The sequence below is a fragment of the Melitaea cinxia genome, chromosome 17 (genome assembly GCF_905220565.1).
Source record: "Melitaea cinxia chromosome 17, ilMelCinx1.1, whole genome shotgun sequence".
Lineage (NCBI taxonomy): Eukaryota > Metazoa > Arthropoda > Insecta > Lepidoptera > Nymphalidae > Melitaea > Melitaea cinxia.
The window spans coordinates 6,162,507-6,170,000 of NC_059410.1; the positions used below are offsets into that span (position 1 = coordinate 6,162,507).

Sequence of the window (7,494 nt, forward strand, 5' to 3'; positions counted from 1 at the left end):
CGTTTCAGTCATGGTGTCGGGCCGCAAGCAAAAACTATTTAGTTTTTAATTTAAACATAATTCCAAGTTAATAATGTGTAACTTTATTAATGAAAAAATAAATTTTGACAAATATATATAGATTTTTGTTTCTATAAATGTCCTTTGTGTATTTCATTTTTGAAAAAGACGATTCGACCACATACGTAGATCCAAAAAATGTTAGTAGGATTTGGGCACATCTTTGGACGTTTTTATACTTTTGGTACTCAAAAATTCTACATATTCTCTATTTTTCCCTTTTTTTCTACAAACAAAACTTCAAGATTAGTGTCGTTTTTAAAATCAATGAACTTATCGAACAAGTTAGAGTAATTACAATTTGGATCGTCTCAAATTTTTGATCCCAATGCCCATTTTCTAATGGACACAAAATTTAAATTGGTTTACAATAAATTGGTAACTTCAGGTGGGCCAACAACAAGAGCCCAGCGGGCCGCAGCTTGAGTATAGCGGCGTTAGACAAACACTATCTGAGCTATATGCGGGCGGGTATTTTCTTACATAAAAACGCAGTCATTCAAAATTTCAGTGACGTATTTTGCTGCAGTTAAAGTTTTATTTTCTATCACCACTAGCTTAATGCGGCTTTCGGAAGAAATCCCAGCCCACGCGTGAACAGAGCCTTCGCTTTATGGTACTTTTCCTTCTATACAGGCTTGGTTATAGCGGTTTTCCGGTCTTCTGTACACTTTTTTCCTTCCGTCTCCTTCTGCGTCATTACCTCTTCGCCTCCTCTTCATTACCGCGGAGCGTGCCAGGGAGGACGACGCCTCTTTTGACCCGTTACGGTGCAGAGAGCGAGGCCACCCCACCATTGTGCCGGGCCCGGAGATATCGTCCGGGCCTACCCTCGGGCGAGGCGACGAATGCTAACGCGACCCCATCTCGCGCCACCCAGGTGGATGAATGCTCACACGTGGTTTTTGTTTAATAAAACTCTGACATAACCTCTCCGGTACCCCCGCGCTGGAGAAGTATCCATAAGGATTTTCTCCACGTTAAAATCAAAAAAATCAAATCAAAAATAGTTTATTTAACTGTAAAGATACACATTACATGAAAAGAACAGTGAATCCCACACTAGGCAATGCCTGTGTCGTGGGATTCAACAACTCAAATAAATAATTATCAGGCGTAGTGCGGCTTAAGAAGATAATAGGTATATTTAGAACTAACTATTGATAACTGAATTACAATAGAATATATTTAATTGCGCGTGAATTGGTAAAACATACGAGTATCTATAGTGAGCCAGAACTAGAACTATATTGGTAGGAATGAGATTGACAGTTAAATTACATAAATCTCAATCTTGGCGTGTTGGCGTATTGGCGTGTTGGCGTGTTGGCGTATTGGCGTGTTGGCGTGTTGGCGTATTGGCACATTGGCGTGTTGGCGTGTTGGCGCATTGGCGTATTGGCGTGTTGGCGTATTGTCGTATTGGCGTGTTGGCGTGTTGGCGTGTTGGCGTGTTGGCGTGTTGGCGTGTTGGCGTGTTGGCGTGTTGGCGTGTTGGCGCGTTGGCGCATTGGCGTGTTGGCGTGTTGGCGTATTGGCGTGTTGGCATGTTGGCGCAGTAGCGTGTTTGCGTGTTGGCGTATTGGCGTGTTGGCGTGTTGGCGTGTTGGCGCAGTAGCGTGTTTGCGTGTTGGCGTATTGGCATGTTGGCGTGTTGGCGTGTTGGCGCATTGGCATATTGGCGTGTTGGCGTGTTGGCGTATTGGCGTGTTGGCATGTTGGCGCATTGGCGTATTGGCGTGTTGGCGTATTGGCGTGTTGGACTGTTGGTGTATTGGCACATTAGCGTGTTGGCGTGTTGGCGCATTGGCGTATTGGCGTGTTGGCGTATTGGCGTGTTGGAGTGTTGGCGTGTCGGCGCATTGGTGTGTTGGCGTTTTGACGTGTTGGCGTATTGGCGTGTTGGCGTATTGGCGTATTGGTGTGTTGGCGTGTTGGCGTATTGGCCCATTGGCGTGTTGGCGTGTTGGCGTGTTGGCGCATTGGCGTATTGGCGTGTTGGCGCATTGGCGTTTTGGCGTTTTGACGCATTGGCGTATTGGCGTGTTGGCGTTTTGGCATATTGGCGTGTTGGCATTTTGGCGTGTTGGACTGTTGGCGTGTTGGCGTATTGGCACATTAGCATGTTGGCGTGTTGGTGCATTGGCGTATTGGCGTGTTGGCGTGTTGGCGTGTTGGCGTGTTGACGTGTTGGCGTGTAGGGGTTTTGGAGTGTTGGGTGTTGGTTTGTTGGCGTTTTGACGTGTTGGCGTGTTGGCGTATTGGCGTGTTGGCGTATTGGCCTATTGGTGTGTTGGCGTGTTGGCGTATTGGCCCATTGGCGTGTTGGCGTGTTGGCGTGTTGGCGCATTGACGTATTGGCGTGTTGGCGTATTGGCGTGTTGGCATGTTGGCGTGTTGGACTGTTGGCGTGTTGGCGCATTGACGTATTGGCGTGTTGACGTGTTGGCATGTTGGAGTGTTGGCGTGTTGGAGTGTTGGCGTATTGGCGTGTTTAAGTTAAGCGGACAATAAAAAAAATGTCGATGTTTCCGATTTAAGTAATTTTCCAATATGCAATGAAACAAAACTAATGAATGAAAACTATTGCTAACGGGCGTCAGATGTAGCCCGGACGACGACCACTGACTACTGCGCTCAGTCAGGCGTTATACACACTATATAATTTATATGTAGAAAGCCGGTAGAGATAACTCTAGAAGAAGTCTCTTCCAGCTAACCTGCGGTAGTTGTTTTATTTATTTTTTATTTTTTATTTTATTACTGGACTTTCATTTGGACAAAATATCTGTGTTGTTACGGCAATAAAATATATAGCCGCCCCCTATCTTCCCGTGGGTGTCGTAAGAGGCGACTAAGAGATAACATAGTTCCACTACCACCCCCTCTCCATTGGTAAAACCGCATGAAAAGCCGTTCAGTAAATTTTGAATGAATCGATCACATACACTTTTGGGGACTTATTGTTATAATACACTAACTGTGCCCGCGACTACGTTCGCGTGGTTATGAAGATATGCATTACTGTCAAGATGTTTAAGCAAATCATTTTTTTATTTCAGTCACTTGAAATGCTTATTACGCTGAGTAATTTTTTAAAAGGCACAGTTTAATATAATTTATTAGTTATTTTTATAAAACCTCTCTATACACCACATTTTTAGTTTTATTTTCAGGCTGCAGTATAAATAACCTAGCAGGCGAACTTATAGCTGCTGTATATGTTTCATACAAACTATCAACTCCAATCAAACGCCCTTAGCAGTGGAATATCAAAAAATCCGTTCTTAGCGGACGTTTACTAACTATAATCTACCTCCCTGCTAAATTTCATCTTTGTCCATCCTGGATGGATGGACCATCCATCGGTTTTTGAGTTCTCGTGATGAGTGAGTCAGTGACCTTTCTCTTTTATATATATAGATTATGATGCATTATTTGGACTCCTTTTCACCATCTATAGACCATATAGACCATACATTTTAAATTTCAAGTATCTTACTTCAAAAACATAGGACTTTCATACTAACTTCCAACCCCCATTTTATCCCCTTAGGGGTCGACTTTCGTAAAATCCGTTCTTAGCGGATGTCTATGCTCTATAAGGATCCTACCTGCCGAATTTCAACTTTGTAGCTGTTATAGTTCCAGAGATTTCGTGATGAGTGAATTAATCTACCATCTCCCGTTTTAACCCCCTTCTCACCATCTAAAGAGCGAATATTTTAAATTTCAAGTCTCTTACTTCAAAAACATAGAACTTTAATACAAACTTTCAACCCCCGTTTTACCCCTTTAGGGGTCGAATTTCGTAAAACCCGTTCTTAGCGAATGTCTAAGCCCTATAAGGAGCCTACCTACCAAATTTCAAGTTTGTAGGTGTTATAGTTTCGGAGATTTCGTGATGAGTGAGTGACCTTTCGCTTTTATATATATTATAGATTATAGATTTTTGTGGTTTCTTCGGATACGTATTTCTTTTAGTGTAACTAGAACCTTCCTTTTTGTAAAAATTTGCTTATAATCTGCTAGTAATATAAGTATATAACAATATTTAAAAAAAAAAACGGTTTTTTCTACAACCTTTTAACAAAAATTAGCAAACCTTTAAACAAACTTTTAATAATAATTTGTCATCATTTACAAGATATGCGACATAGTAGTACAAGATATAAAATCTGTGTCTTCATGTTTTGGTAACGAAGTATGCTAAACATGTTACAAGAACAGAAAGAGTACATACTTAATACACCAAGTGCGAAAGTCACCCGATAAAGGATAACAAACATTCCACGCTCCCCAACCCCGGAGACAATGATAAATTAACAATATTATTGATCTGCACGACTCAGCGCGAAAATTAAATTAGTCAAACGCCTTTATTGCTTTCTAGACTTGAATTATAGTAAGTCTGTCACCACGTTGACGGTTTTACATCGAACGAACCGCACTCTTCGCCATGGTTCACATTAACTAGTGAAGGAATTATTATTCATTATTTGCCGTTTGGTTGTATGGGACGTGTTTTCTTATTGCTTTCTGTGGCATTTCGCATTTGCTAAACATTAATGTTTGGTCGCGGTTTGCTCGGAACGTGAACAAGTATGCTTAAGTATTTTTCCTTTATGCAAGACGGTCCTTTATATAAGGCGTGAATGAATACTCTCATGCTCACACAATCTGACTCGCTATGGAAACAGTGCCGCATTTGTTATATTGTTTCAAAATACATATCTTTTGTAAGGTCCTTGTAACAATGTTTGAATTCAAAATGATTTATGTTTCCAACACAAAAGATGCATTAGAAGAAACAAACTTAAAAAAAGTTAAAACTTTATCGTCCATTATTTGACTCAACTACCCTAATACCCTACCCCACGTGGTATCCAAATTTATATGGGTAATAAATAATAACAATTTTCCGTGATGGTTCGCTTTTTTTATTAACCGACTTCCAAAAAAGGAGGAGGTTCTCAATTCGACTGTATTTTTTTTTCTTTTTTTCATGTATGTTACTTCAGAAATTTTGACTGGGTGGAGCGATTTCGACAAATTTTCTTTTGATTGAAAGGTGGTGTATGTCATTTGGTCCCATTTAAATTTATCTGAGATCAGATGGAGCGTGTGCAACAAAAAGTATGAAGCCACTTTTTATTCATGTGTGCGTGGCGACTAGAAATGTCACTGTAGGAACACGTGCATCTGTGTGTATAATGATACCATAAAAAGAAAAAACTCCCTGCATTTTTTTAAATGTCCTTTTACGACAATGGGTTCTAAAGTTTTATTTAGATACATGAATTTATAACTAAATAAATACTTTGAGTTTGCATTAAGATTGAACGATTTTCATGTACATTGTAAACGCCATAGAGCGGAAATCAAGAGATCTCGTGTTTTATTAAATTAAAGGTTTCGTTAAAATAACAAAAGAAATAGGTAATATGTCAAAATTTTTATAACTAGCGGTCCGTCCACACTTTGCTTCGGGTATTAATTTTGTTTTTGTTTAATAAGGTTTAAATGGACTTTACGACGGACTGTTTATAACACTAGATATAAAACTTTAGTGTTTTTCAGTAGTATCATATTTATTTCATTAGACAGATTAAAAAAAACATACATAATTCAAAATATTTATTAATAATAATAATAATAATCATCATCATCATCATTTATTCACACACACACATACATCGATATACAGACAACTTAAAGACTAGACCAAAAGATTAGATAGTATTACAAATGATTACATTGGAATTTTTTTATCAACCTACGACATTTTTCGGTAAAGCATAAGCCATCCTCTTTACAATGTATTGAACACACAACGCAAAATATTGATGCCTGCCAATTATTGTCTTGCCTGCTTTGGCGAATAATAGAAACCCATTCCTCGCGTAGAACAACATCTGTCGGCAATCTGCAAAAATCATTAAATAATAAAACTTGACACTGATTACAATATGTATTCTTTAAATATATCTAGCATCTTCCATTAATTCCACTAATATTATAATCTAGCTATTGCCCACAACTTAACGAAATATACCATATATGTGAATTACTTCATCATTATTATATATAAATATAAGGAACTAAATTGATAACCATATACATTTTTATTTAAGCTCCTGCATTAGATATTAATGACCGAATCACAGTAAATGGTAATAACAGATAAAAATACATCTAAATTTGGAATAACTATTTAGGCGTGATATTACGTGTGGGAATCGAATTCACGTCCGTACATTTAAAAGTCAGTCGCACTAACGCCTAGACCGTCAGGTAGTTTCCCCAATTGAAGGGAAAAACATTTCGCCGAAAACTGGCAACACAGTTGAATTAATATCGAGGTCTTGTGTTCCGAGATAACTATATAATTTATTGAGTGAATAAATAATAAAATCAATTAAATAATTTATAATTACCTGTGAAATGAAATTCCATCCTCTTTTTTTTGTTTTTGGGAACAACTTTTACAATGTTTAATAACACAAGACGGCATTTTTTGACAAAAAATAATGAATCACTCGAGACGTTTAAACAATACAACGCTATCTTTAGCACTGCTGCGAGTTGCGACTTTGTATTCGCTTTTGATTTTGTATTCGCTTTGGTGGCTTCACTCGCATGTTCGGCGCGCTCCATCTGCCTTTGAGATCTTACAACTACTTTTCGAGTTATATCTAACAATGCGTTTTTACTTGACGCTTTTTTCGTCGACCTACGTTGTATTATACCGCATAACTTTCTACTGGATATACCGATTTGAATAATTCTTTTTTGTTAGAAAGGGGATATTCCTAGTTTGGGACCATGATATGAAAACCAGCATCTGATGATGGGATCTCAGAGAAATCAAGGGAAACTCTCGAAAATCCCCAATAACTTTTTACTGGGTGTACCGATTTTGATAATGTTTAATTTAATCGAAAGCTGATTTTTATCATGTAGTCACATATAAATTTTATCGAGATCTGATATCTACTTTTTGAGTAATCTTTGATAACGCGTAGTTACTTGACTATTGTTTCGTCGATCTACGTTGTCGTTGTAATTAGTCGTCGATGTAATTGAAGTTGTTTTTTTTTTCGTTTGCGAGCAAACACTATTATATAAAACTAGGTAGGCAAACAAGCGTACGGCTCACCTGATGGTAATCGATTACCGTAGCTTATGGATGTCTGCAACACCAAAAGCATCGCAGGCGCATTACCAAGCCCATCCCTAATTCCCCCGAAGAGCTCTGGTCACCTTACTCACCAACAGGAACACAACATTACTTCAAAACAATATTATTTAGCTGTGATCTTCTGGAACATTTTTTAAATATCTACATATTACATCAATATTTTATTCTTTTATAGATATGATCATGTAAATGGTGAGTGCAACAAATGAAAGAATGGAAAAAAATTGTATATT

General features: G+C 38.3%; 1 long non-coding RNA gene across 1 annotated transcript; it reads right to left on the reverse strand.

Moving 5' to 3' along the window:
• Window positions 1–5,718: 5,718 nt before the first annotated feature.
• Window positions 5,719–6,634, reverse strand: LOC123661639. Its single transcript, XR_006744372.1, has 2 exons — window positions 6,498–6,634; window positions 5,719–5,986 (listed from the first exon to the last, which is right to left on the reverse strand). It is a non-coding gene; the product is annotated as an uncharacterized LOC123661639 (long non-coding RNA).
• Window positions 6,635–7,494: the final 860 nt, after the last annotated feature.